We start from the raw sequence: 13,949 nt of genomic DNA, 5'->3' as shown, positions 1-13,949 counted from the left end.
TGCTTAAGTTGTGTTTAATAGAATTCTTCCAGTCTTTTTGGTATGGTGTTTCTTTGTAGAATGGGAACATGTCAATAATATAATCATAAACCTCAGATAGAGTTGAGCAAAAGAGTTGAAAAAAATGGAGCACTATCTTGAGTAAAAAGATCCAGAGGGTGCTCACTCATAAAACAAAAAGTGACTTTATTGGATCATACAAAAAAAAAACCCTTACAGAGGCAGCAGCAACACACAACGCGTTTCGCGCATTATGCGCTTGATCATGGTGTAAACTCAGATAGAGTTACACTCTTATCTGTGCCAACTTGAATAGCACAATATATCATATAGGCATAAATGCAAGCAGATCTTGTTTCGCAACAAGTAAGCTCCATGTCCCATAGTACATATGTACTAAGCTCCACGTCCCATAGCACAGTACAGAACAAAAGTTATGAGAGATTAGGTTATGCATAGTGGTTTTAAAAACAATGTGGAACTGCAACAATAGAGACTTACCAAATCATTAGACAAAGACAGACCTGTACATGTTATCTTCTCTTCAGACACCTGCTTCAGATACTGCAGCATTCAGAGTTTCATAGTCAAAGATATTCAGTGTGCCATGCACTGAACTGCAATACCACAAATAATTATTTCATCTGACCGCAAACAAGATCCATGCAGCTTACTGCAGTGAGGTGTATGGCGAGGCTGCGGATGACGTGTGGCCTTTTACATTCCTGTTAAACATAAATCATGCTTTTTCTGTAGAGATGTCACATGAAGTTGCCCATATGTAGTCGTGCTTCCATTTAACATCTTTAAGAATGCTCAAGATATTTGTTTGGTCTTTTAAATAAGAAGGGTGAGAAATTACCAATGAATTGTGAGATATTGGTAACTCACATTCCCATGGCTATGCTCTGTTGTATATCAGCCAAGTAGGAGAGAGGTCAGAGTCCCCGAGTTATTCCCAGATAATAAAGAGAATATCGTATGTGATATCAATGGAGAGAATCCCAAGATTCCTTCTAGATACTGTATATACAGTAATATGGATTTTCGAGTGTCTGGGATCCATGGATCAAATGTCACAATGACCTCCTACTTGAGGGTGTCAGCTCTCCTATGAGTCCCCTCATGGACCCATGATCTTGCCACTGGGGCACGGGTTAGACCTGATGCTGGACACAGGAGTCGATATATAGACCTCATAATCAACTACTTTTCCTATTTGTAGTTTTGAATATGCTAACCACCTGTTATGCTGAAATTCAATGACAGTGTAAAGCCTAAAAAGAAAGGATAATTTTGTAGTTTATATGGAAATTAACATGGTCTGAAAAAAGCGTTCAGACGGTCAGAAGTAGATTCATGTCTAGAAACAGATAAGTGTTTAGAAGAGCAGGAGATTATTTGAGCAGCAGCAATTTGAATAGATTGCAAAGGAGAGAGGTGTGAGGCAAGAAGGCCATATAAAATAATGTTGCAGTAATAAATATGGGAAAGAACAAGGGCATGCATTAGCATTTAGTAGTAGTGGAATATAGAAATGTTTCAAAAGAAGAAAGGGCACAATTTAGTAACAGTGTTTATATGTGGGGAGAAGGAAAGAGAGAAGTCGAATGTAGCCCATAGGTAGTGAGCTTGTGGGACTGGGTGGATAGTAATACAGCTGAACCCCGTTATAATGCGGTCCTCAGGGTCCACAGAATGAGACCACGTTATAACTGGGATCGCGTTATAAAATTTCAAAAATTTCATTGCACGAGGACTTGCCGGCATCTGTAGCTCTCCACTTTCTTCTCTCTGCAGCTCTCCCTGCTTCATCATGTTCAATTCCCACATGTGTAGGGGTGTGTGTGTATGTGTGTATGTGTCCGTTAGCAATAAAGCATTGAATGTTTAAAAAAAAAATGGAGATGTTTTTAAATTGGGAGCCACGCTTAGACCGCGTTATAAGCGGATCCGTGTTGTAGCGGATTGCACTTTAACGGGGTTGAGCTGTATTATTAACTGTAATGGAGAAGGGAATGATCGAGTCTGAATGGGGGGGAGAATATGAGCACAGCTTTGTTTTAGCCATGTTAAACTTGAGGTTACGAAAGCCGTACAGGCTAAGATTGCTGATATTCACTTTGTAATTTTTGACTGGACTGCAGGTGTAAGGTCAGTTGTAGATAAATATAGTTTGACAATATGGATGTCATTAGCTACATTGGTGAGTGTGCTCACTTTTGAGAAAGACTGATTGGAGATGATCAAGTACTGTAGATTCTGGGAGTTGAGAAAGTGAAGTGTATGTAAAGAAATAATTTGTTCCTGAAGTTTAGAAGCAAAAGGAACGAGGGAGAGGTACGATAGTTAAGAGGGGAGGTATAGTCTAGTGCAGTGGTTTTTGACGTCACATGGTGTCACGTTGCCATGGTAATGCAACATCATGATGTAATTTGTTGCTGTGCTGTCACGTTGCCATGGCAACAAAATACTGTAATGTCACGTTGGTGATGTGCGCGACGTCATTTGATGATGCAGTTCAGAAGATGAAGGAGGGAGGCAGTTAAGGAGGCGGCCTAAGTGACTGGCCATCAGGCCTGTAGGCCCGAGAGCACGGCAAATGCATATGAATGCAGCCATTTTTGCCACCCCAAATTTTGCCACCCTACACTCGGGCATAATGGGCCTAATGGGAAATCCGCTACTGCTAACAAGTGTAAAATATTTGTTGTTGTGGAAGGAGCATACAGAAAGATGTCCAGAAGTGCCTCATTTAGAATATGTTGTTGCAGGATCCAGGCAGATTGAAGTTCACCTGGTCTTTATCTCCAGTTGTACTTAAAATATTCACTTTAAAATATGAAAATTTTAAGTGCAATCACACCCCTGCAACATGTCCCCAAAAGCTTGAACTTGCAGTATCCTGCAAAAACATGAAAAATGCTACGGGCGGTGTACTGCTCACCAATAGAAAATCAAACTCAATTGTAGAAAAAATCCTTATTTAATGAACAAAAAATGGGTACGAACATAGCAGAAGCGCACTCTGACGCGTTTCGTTCCGAAGGGAACTTTGTCAAAGAGTATTATGGACTAATATATCCTTTATTTTAAGCATCCTCACTTCTTGAGCGTCGAATTCTGGGATTATATCCCTATTTTGCAATACTGCTAGAAATCACATGACCAGCCCTAATTCAATAGGCCGAAGCCATGGCCTGGGCCCTGCTGTGTTGTTAAGTGCAAACCACAGAAAGATTTGCACATTTCTAGCAAAATACGCTGTACATATCTAACGTAGTTTGGATCTGCACAAAGGATATAATTTTACCAGTATTTGAACAAGCAGTGTTAGTGATTACTGCTTTTACAGGTGGTTGGTTTATCAAAAGGAAATCTTATTTTCACAGAGAGTACAACATATCCCAAGTGCAAAAAAACACCACTCTGATATATCCTATAAATAGTTCAATATTGTATATAGTGCAAATTTTTAAAAAGGAGCTGAACCATATTCAGCATTTCCAATGTTTTAGGGGATTACTCTTCACTCTTAACAGGAAAAATATTGTCTTGTTATTTTCTATTATGCCCTACATGTAAATAGAAGCATGTGTGTATGTGTCCACTGGTCAATGGATGGGCACACAATGGGGATAGGAATTATTTATTGATGGAGACTTTGGCTTGTACTGTATGACCTAGAACCATGCTAGGTCTAAAAGAGGGCCCAGTCTCAGGGTAAAAATTAGGGAAGAGGAGGTTGGTGTTGACAACAAATTGACAGAGCCTAGGGATCAGGAGTAGAATATAGAGGACAGGGAGGTGCCAGCAGACTCCCCCACATGGCTTTAGCCATATCATTTAGCTAATTTAAGCATATATCAGAACGCAATGTGTCCTTTTTACTGCTTGATTGTATTGCAGTATATAAATGCATAGAAAGGAAAAGCAGTTTATCACAGGTTTAAAATACAGTAACACCTACTGTAGTTCCAGAATTAACACATGATAGATTCAATGTGTGAAATATTAGTGCTCTTTCTTAATACATTTATTACACTATAAACAAATATTGCAATTAGTATTTATTTAAATACAGGATAACACTTGTGTATGTTGATTATTATACTAGCAATTAATATGAATATATTTTTATTCAATGGAGAGATTCAGAAAGGGACCAATTTAGTCTTTAGTTAATTTTTTCTGTAGTTATATATCTCTTTATTGATTAACCTATTTTACGTGTGATGAGATGAAAGATACCTGGAGTGAGCCGTTGGTATGTACCTGTAACAATGTGCGGAACATGCCCCCTGCGGCGTGTTCTTTCCTTATCTGTTTACTTCTGATCGCCGCCCTCTAGTTGCGAGTCAAGATCCCGTGTCTTTAATGATTCTGACGCAAACGACGCCATCTTGCTTCCTGGCAAATCCTGCCCTCTTCCTCCTGACAGGAAGTATGCCTCTCTCTGACTTCCTCATTGCTTACAGCTGCTGCTACCTTTAAATAGCACTCAGTGGCTACCTGTCTGGGTTCCTGCAAGTACTACCATCGCATGCTGTTCCTGCCTGGACCTCCTTGGGATCTTTACTCATCTCCTTTGGATTCCGGAAGACTGGGACAGTCACTCATTTACTACTGAGGTTAGTTTACCGTAAGGTAGTGTAGGTACCTGCTTAGTAGGGTTCACCTTGATGTGGTAGCAGGCTTATAATTCATTGGCCAATGGATTAGACAAAGAACCCTTATGTTATATTTAGTTTCGCTGCACATTGCTGTTTCTAGCACTATGCCTTTAAGGAGGCTGGCCTGCGCTCTGTGTCCTCTTCTCCTCTGCTGCCCATGAGCAACGCACTGCCGAGCTCCAGAAGCCTCTGCGCATGCGCGCCAGAGAACTGAGCGATGCCAGCCGCTTCTGCGCACGCGTGGCGTCCGTCAGCGGTGCCATCACTACTGCACATGCGCGGCATATGGCAGCGGGCTTGTGGGGGGAGAGGCGGCCGTTAGGAGCGTGACGTCATTTCCGTTTCACATTTTCGTCTCCATGAGAGAGTTTTGTTCCATCAAAATTGACTAGGTGTCACTAAAGGAGTTTCACTTCAAAATAGTCTTGTATGTTTGTTATTAAACAAAATACACGGTTTATAATTGATGGCAAATTCGGCGACAACAATGACACTGTAGATATCACAGTAAAAATCCGATAGAAATCATTAGGACTTTTTTTCTGCTTCCATTTACTGGCGCCGCGTGACTGACTCCGCCTCCTCAGGTGCTGCACGCGCATCACATGCTTTCCTGCCCCTGCTCCATCAGGCCCGCGTCCCAGGCCCTTCTCCCCTATCAGATCCTTCCCCGGGCCGCTCCTCCGCTCCTCCCCTTGCTCTGATAGGCTCCAGCTTCCCAGGCCCTTCTCCCCTATCAGATCCTTCCCCGGGCCGCTCCTCCGTTCCTCACCTTCCTCTGATAGGTCCCAGCCCCCTATTTAGTCTCCCCTCACCATTACCACCTTGCTCTGCATAGCTTCTGTACCTTGGTTCGGTCTGCTGTTGCCTGGCCCCTTTTTGTCTTTCAGTTCCTGTTCCTGTCTATTCTGCTGACCTCCCTGGATCTTGACCTTTGGCTTTGGACTTCATTACGCTGCTATCTGGAACCCCTTGGATTTGGCTTTGGACTTTCTACCCAGCAGACTTCTATATCCCCTGGACACAGCTTACGGACACTCTACTACGCTGCTCTCTCCACTCCACGACCCAGGCTTACGGACACTCTACTATGCTGCTCTCTCCATCCCACGACCATTGGCTTATGGACTTTACCTTTCTATGCTGGAGTTGTCAAGTACGGTACCTTTTCTATTTTTGTTACCTGTACCACCTACGCTACTTCCACACTCCGGCCGTGCCCCCGTTTACTGCTAGGTGTGTGGTATTACTCCTTTCCACCTCAGTCCCGGGGTCTCGTCTGGCTTGTGGGCAGGCCGAGCGTTACACATACACTGACTTCAGTATATTTTATGCATTCATTAAACCACATCTCCTGGCAGTGATACATAGTGCACAGTGTAACTCATGTATAATAAACATTTATAAATTAATGGATTTATAAAATTCTGAAGAAACTGTAGTCCAACATTGGTGACAACAAGAACAATGTCCAAAAGGATCCAGTGCTCAGACATAACAAGCTCTGTGTTGAATGTAGAAATGAGTAAAGTCCAGAACCTCCTTTCGAAAGGATATATAGTATGTTATGCATGTAGAATCACATCTTGTTAAAGTGCAGTGTGCGTGAAACACGTAGGTACGTTGTTTTACCTTTTCTGTGGTCACGCGATTCAATAAATAATTGTAATTTTTTTTATGGGAGAGTCCCATAATCATTGTTTTCTATATCTTTCTGTTCACTGGTGGTGCTCCTCAGCTCTACCCCTCTGTACTACTGATTTCTACATTGGTGACAAGCCTCAGATTTTAGTCAGGCATGTCAAGCCATTAATGCACAATTTAGACCAAGCAGAACCTTTCTAGAAATTTCTAAGCTCTGTTGGGATTTCCTAGTGACCTTCCCATAATATTTAATAAGAAACTGAAATCCAAAGGTCACTCGAGTTATGGGCAATCAGCCCTTTCACGTTTTTCAATGGCATTTCCTAGATGTTAGTATGCTTGTGATCTACTGGAGTAGTTGACACATGGGAAATGTCAACATGTGATACTAACATATTCCCACTTAGTGGGGATAAGTTGTATACATTGTCTGTATTTGCATTTTTTTCCCCAACCTCATCTCATAATTGTTTGTGAAACTGATTAGTGTATTTCTGAATAAATATTGATGTAAAAAGAATGTGAAAAGACTTCAACCATAACAATTTAAGAACAACCCTTAAAATATACCAAGCAGGAGTTGCATGACTGTATTCTTTCGGTGTAATTGGGTATTTCAACTTCAGCATGTGATAATACTGCATCTTCAAGATAAACACACAATCACCTTGATTAAAATGGCAGAAGTAACAGCGGCTGCAATTAAAAAAACAAAAACGTTCTATACATTTAAAAATCCATAGTAAGACAGGTATAATGTACATCTTTCTAAGTATTTAAAAATATCAAAGACGCTGCCATATCTTTGTTGGGTTAATTCCAAACTAAACAAAGAAGTCAGTGTTTTTGGCTCCAGTTACCGTGCACGGAGTCACAGTGCGGTCAGACAATGAAAACTGAGACGAGTTATTTTTACTGACACTGTTTCAACCAATGTATCTTTCCTTAAAAACATTAAGTGTCACCTGCGATAATCTTTTTACATGCAAACGCAGAGGCAGATGTGAACACCAGAACAAAGGCAAAAATGAATATAACACATCAGGCAAAGGCGGCTCAGATACACGGAAAGATACATATCAAGCTTTTTTTTGGAGTAAACTACTTGCCAAAATGTCAGGAAAAGGTGACATGTCTACTGATGTCATGACAATGTTTTAAAAACGATAGACTGTTTCCATATTGTGTAAGCTAAACTTGTTAGACTTGGACACTCCAATCCACTAAATCATGCACACATGTTCAAGTAGAGATTTCCTCTTCTCTCTCAGAGCGCAGAAATCACTGTATCTAATCTTTCTGGTCAGCACATTATTTAGTTAAATTGGGAGGGTGATATGCGCAATTAATACAAGAAAAGTAACTCGTTAGTGGTGCAGCCCCACTTAGCAACATGTTTGTTAGAAGGCACAGCTCTAATTTGAAAGCACTTACACATTTTACACATGCTCTATCATATCGAATGCTTGTTTCCTGGTTTTATGTTGAGTGGCATTGCTAATTTAAGCCCACAATCCTAACCGAAATCGATTAGTTATGGGCTCATTCATAAGGCACGAGAAGACATGCACCAGTAATTGCAAAGCTGCAGTGATCGTGTTTAAGACATAAAGCAGGAACTAAAGAATGAGAAAAAAAATAAAGACACCAAGGTTCTTCATCAACCCGTTGTGTGCCTACAGAAGTTGCTACTACATCATGGGGTCTGGCCCTCCAGGGGTCCCAACATAAAAATCTTACTGCTCGTTTTTCTAGGGGAGATCGCATTCTGGAGCACAGAACAAGATCTAACAGGAAGTGGAATGGAGGCACACTCCTCCTCTGTCATCAGTGATGGAGCGATCACACAAAGGCGAGTACCGGCACTCAAATGTTAAACTGCTACATAAATGTAGCCCTCAGTTTAAAAGAAAGCGACAGGTTGAACAGGTAAACTATTCTTGTCAATAACAAATAGCCTAATGCAAGAAAACTACTGTTTTAAGACCATGTTCCTTATAATGGATTTTTTATAAAATCTTTTTACAAATACTGGATCTCACAAAGTTAATATGATATTTACAGACAATAGGGCATTGCTTAGGACTAACGTCTCTCCTTGTGACCTTGGGCATGTCACCTTATTTGCCGGAGCCTCAGGCACAAAAACTAAATTATAAACTCTTCAGGGACGGGACTTATTGCAGTCTATTCATTTAAGTCTCTCAGCTGCAAAACTGGGACCACCAAAAACAGCACAAGATTAAAAAAAAAATCATATTGTAAGCAATTAAACTTTATTTTATAAAACTGGTACAATTTTGTTTCGACTAATTTTGTCCAGTTTTGCCATTGGGGGACTTTAGTAAATAGACCGATTTTGTTGTTGTGGCAAACTTCTACGTACAGCACTGCATACATTGTCAGCAATATACACTGGAAGATAAAAAATACAATTTAAAGTAGTACTAAAATGTTATACTTCAGACCAAACTGGATTGTAAAATATGTTTCCATTCTCTAATCCAATTCACAGACTTTTTGGGGGGCAGGAGAATAATTATTTCTGTCCATTTTGAAAATGGTGCATATGTAGTGTACGAGTGGTGAGCAGAGTAATGTAGAGGTAGTTTGACCCAGTTGCCTCTCAGGAGAGCCCCGTGTGTTATGACTCGACCCAACCCCAGAGCCAATCACACCGAGGTCCCTTAATTACTGTTACGCCGATGCTCGCCACAAACCGGGACTGGACCGCGGGGCTGAGGTGGGGTTATATAATCACCGACCTTAGTCCACGCAGACTGATCCGGAGTGCGCAGTTCATAGTCGTACATCGCAGGGTCAGGATTGGAGAAGGCAGCATCGTCGTTAATGAAGCAGGAGTTCGGCAACAGGAAGTCAGGAGTTCCCCGCTTCAGCTTAGGAGCGTGAGCGCGGGAGTGGCTTCTGTGCGTCCTCGGCCCATGACGCCGATCTCAGCAGGAGGAGACAGCAGGCTGGCCGAAGTTCACCGCAGGACAGCGTCGGGAAGAACCAACGCTTCAGCGCAGAAGTCCAAGGCAGACCTCTGCGAGAGGATAGCAGCAGGTCGCAGGAAAGGAAGGGTAGCCACTGCTAGGAGGGAATGCAGCAGATACCAGTGCTGGCAACAACGCTTCAGCACAGACGTCCAGGGCAGGCCACTGCAAGGAGATAGCAGCAGGCCAGTGCTGGCAACAACGCTTCAGCACAGACGTCCAGGGCAGGCCACTGCAAGGAGATAGCAGCGGGCCAGTGCTGGCAACAACGCTTCAGCACAGACGTCCAGGGCAGGCCACTGCAAGGAGATAGCAGCAGGCCAGTGCTAGCAACAACGCTTCAGCACAGATGTCCAGGAACAGGCCTCTGGATACTCAGGAACTTGAAGGAAAGAACACTTGGAGTGAGGCCTGGGGCGGTTTGTGGCAGAGACAGTAACGTCCAGGTAGGAAATTATGCTCGGCGCTGGTTCAGTGCCAACGCCTAGAATATAAAGGGCGGAGATCCAATCACAGGAGGAGGGTGTGTGAGTATTCCTCCAATGATGTAGCACAGGACAGAAGCTGCAATTGAGAGGCAGCACATGTGCCTTTGATTGCCAGGGGAAGCTTGCAATTGCATGATTCTGCAAGGCTATAGTCAAAGCCAGTAGTGGATTCCTTACAGTACCCCCCCCCTTCAGGTGAGACCTCCGGACGAACAGGAACCATCACAGATTTGGGGGACATGGAATTGTTCCTAAACCTCCTTAGGCGAGAGGAGGCGTTGAAAGCCCATAGTTTGTTGGGATTCCTTACAGTACCCCCACCACTGGGTGAGAAGCCTGGGTGGACAGGACCATTCATAGGTCTAGGAGACATTGAGTTGTTCCTGAAGTGTCTCCGGCGAGAATTAGGTCCACAATCCAGGTGGGTGTATATTGGCGAGTGCCATAAAAGACAGCGGTGGCACTGCAGTTCTTGGTACATGGACAATGGGACCTGAGGGCTCCGGAATGGGAACATCAGAAGGACAGTAGCCAGGTGTCCGGTGCATAGTAATAGTCCAAGAGTACGGGACACAGGACACAGATTGTCGGACAAAATTAGCAGAGGGATCTTCAGAGAAGGCAATGTCTTTAGTGAAATCAGCACGGAGGAAGTTGAGAAAGTCTTTAGCTTCCAAGGAATTCCGGGTGATGGTTAGCGAGGGAATGGGGCGGGAGGGTACACTACACACTATAGCAGCGGTACTTTTGATACAAAACAGGGTTGCTATACTAGGCAATTTGCAAGAGACTGTAGCAGTGTGTATGCAACCCTTGGTCATGGTACTGGCAGTTGAAGAAGGATCCGCTTCCTTTTGTTTGTGATCTTTAGAGAGAATCAACTCCGAAATTGTGGCCTTGGTGAAGGACATAATAAGCATGTCTATACCCATAATGGACCCATAGAGGATAGGGACGGACGCTTCAGGTAAAGCGACGAGGTCCAGTAAGGGTATCTTCGTCTTAGAGAAAGGCCAAATGCCATCCTGAAAGGGCACTTTGGGCACCGCACAGAGACCTGCGTGTAAGGAGTCTGTTTGAAAGGTGAGAAAACAGATCTTATCCAATAAAAAAGGCAGGCGGTTATACGGTGCATCAACCTTAGGGAAAAAAGTCTTGGGGTTAAAGCTGGGTACCTCCAACACAGAGAAAGAAGACAGAGAACTAGAGCTTGGCTTCGGAGTAGAGGTCCCAGGTACCCAGGTTTCACATGATACTGTGGGAGAAGCAATGCAAATTGTTACTGTTTTAAACATAGGGTTTTTAACATCGGTAGCTCCAGGCACCTTCTTGAGAGGTAACCCTAGTCTTGGGACAGGACAGTCAATAGCAAGTACCCCAAGTATTGTGGAAGACACAGAGAAATATACGTCCATCTTAAAGACGGAATTTTTTGAAAAACGGGAAAGTTCCAAATGCGATAACCCTGAGTTTGTGGTAGTAGACATACAGTCAGTAGTGGATACCCCGAATACTGTGGGTGAATCAGCGTGAAACATTATTATTACAGGAGTGGGCATCCCAGACTTAAAGTCATTTTTAATGATCCCGGAGGCTGTGGCATGATCCGTGAGAGAAACTGGGGTAGACTTTCCAATAGAAACAAGGGCGAACTTGCTTGTAATGAAATCAGAGAACATTGCGCTTGTTTCAGAATTGGGTCCCAGAGAATCCCTAGTGAGGGCATCAGACTCCAAGGGAAACTTAGTGACAGGGTTTTTGGAACCAATGAAAGGAATTGCAGGTATCACAGACTTAATAGGAGAAATACCTTGCAAAACAGAAATTTTAGTAAAGGTGATAGGCATCACAGAAAGGACAGACAGAAGTAAGCTAGGCAAGATTGCTTCTACAACAGAAGATTTTGCAGCGGCAGAGCTTAACTCAGCGGCTGCTTGAGAGCCTTTAACTACAGTGAGAAGGGACTGCAGGTTTACAAAATCAGGGATAAAGGGAGTTTTACATTTGAAAACTTGATCCTTCAAAAAGAGGAACCCTGACTGTAACTGTACTAAGGGAGCAACAGCAGATATGCTGATCTCAGAAGGGGTCACTTGGAAAGGGACATAATATGTACTGTTCACTTTAAACCCTAGGATTTGAGAAAAGGAGACCACAGACAGTGCAAGTGGGGCAACCACGACTGTGCTGGTCTCTGAAGTGGGTATTTGGGAAAGAGTGTCTGGGACATCAGAAACGACAACAGATTCCACGAAAAGGGGTCTATGCTCAGAAGCAGGGGTCTCAGCTCTCTGAGTGACAGACGGGGTCAGAGAAATACCTAGGAGTAGGGATTCTGTGAACAGGTTTAGAGAAACGGCTCCAGAATACTTTTAACTGGAGCCAGTATTATTGCCGAAAGTTCAGGGGGCGTAACCCCGAGAATTTTAGCTGAATCAGGGGACATAAGGGGTTCATCCTCTGAGGCTAAGGAGGAATCCCTGACTGACGGACTACAGGTATTTACCAAGGAAGGTTCATAGGGCTGACCTGTAGGGGTTAACATAGGAAAAACCTCAAGGGTTAAATTACTCTGTACCCGAGAATCAGGGAAATAGAAGCTAGTCTCCGAGAGTGGGGTCATAGGGGGTTCTGCCTCTTGCCCTAGGGACCTAACATTAAACTGCGGAATACTAGGGTTAACAGTGGGGACCTCACAGAGCAGACTAGCAGGGGTTAAAACAGAAAAAACCTCGGAAACAGAGCTTAGAATTTTTGGGTTAGAAAAAGAGGGCAAACAGGATTCATTCTCTGGTGCTAGGGAAGACACACTGACCTGGGGAATGCAGGGATTTACAGTGGGAGACTCATAGGCCTGACTAGCAGGGGTTAAGAACGGAATAACCCCAGGGACAGAATTTAGGGAGGTTAACTCAGAATTAGGGAGCGTGGCAGCTTCTTCCTTAGTGGGCAGCGACAGAGAGATGGTTTGGCCATTCGTAGGAGAGGGAGGTACCCCCACAGGTTTAGCAACAGGACTGGCAGCATAGGGGATCTGCCAAGCAACAGCGTAGCTGGCAAGGAGGGGGTCCTGTTCTTTTATGCGAATGTCTAGTGTTAAGGAAAGTACATGGAGTATATCTTGAGACTGAGCCAACATGAGGAGGACGACCTGTCGTACTAGATGAATGTCCAGTGATGAGGCCAGGGCATAGAGTGCCACTTTGGCGTCGGACAGTTCCATAGGGTTCACATTATCCCAGGTTAAAGGGGAATCAGGGGAGCGAATACATTCGGCTAGAGACTGTTTTAAGTTCTGGATGCTGCAAGCCTTAAGAAAGAGATCACAACGGCATTGTCTTTGCAAAGGGGTTAAACCTTCGTACGTAAACAGGTCTTCAGTCAGGGCTATTATTTCACACAGATACTGGCTTTCATATTGGGACTGGTCCGCAGCCTGGGACAAAGGTTCAGTTACACATTTACCAACCTCCGCCACAGCACGGTCCGGTTTTGTGGGGCCGAGCATACTGTTACGCCGATGCTCGCCACAAACCGGGACCGGACCGCGGGGCTGAGGTGGGGTTATATAATCACCGACCTTAGTCCACGCAGACTGATCCGGAGTGCGCAGTTCATAGTCGTACATCGCAGGGTCAGGATTGGAGAAGGCAGCATCGTCGTTAATGAAGCAGGAGTTCGGCAACAGGAAGTCAGGAGTTCCCCGCTTCAGCTTAGGAGCGTGAGCGCGGGAGTGGCTTCTGCGTGAGGAGCGTCCTCGGCCCATGATGCCGATCTCAGCAGGAGGAGACAGCAGGCTGGCCGAAGTTCACCGCAGGACAGCGTCGGGAAGAACCAACGCTTCAGCGCAGAAGTCCAAGGCAGACCTCTGCGAGAGGATAGCAGCAGGTCGCAGGAAAGGAAGGGTAGCCACTGCTAGGAGGGAATGCAGCAGATACCAGTGCTGGCAACAACGCTTCAGCACAGACGTCCAGGGCAGGCCACTGCAAGGAGATAGCAGCAGGCCAGTGCTGGCAACAACGCTTCAGCACAGACGTCCAGGGCAGGCCACTGCAAGGAGATAGCAGCGGGCCAGTGCTGGCAACAACACTTCAGCACAGATGTCCAGGGCAGGCCACTGCAAGGAGATAGCAGCAGGCCAGTGCTGG

Source organism: Ascaphus truei, chromosome 1 (genome assembly GCF_040206685.1).
Source record: "Ascaphus truei isolate aAscTru1 chromosome 1, aAscTru1.hap1, whole genome shotgun sequence".
Classification (NCBI taxonomy): Eukaryota; Metazoa; Chordata; class Amphibia; order Anura; family Ascaphidae; genus Ascaphus; species Ascaphus truei.
This window is presented reverse-complemented; position numbering follows the sequence as displayed.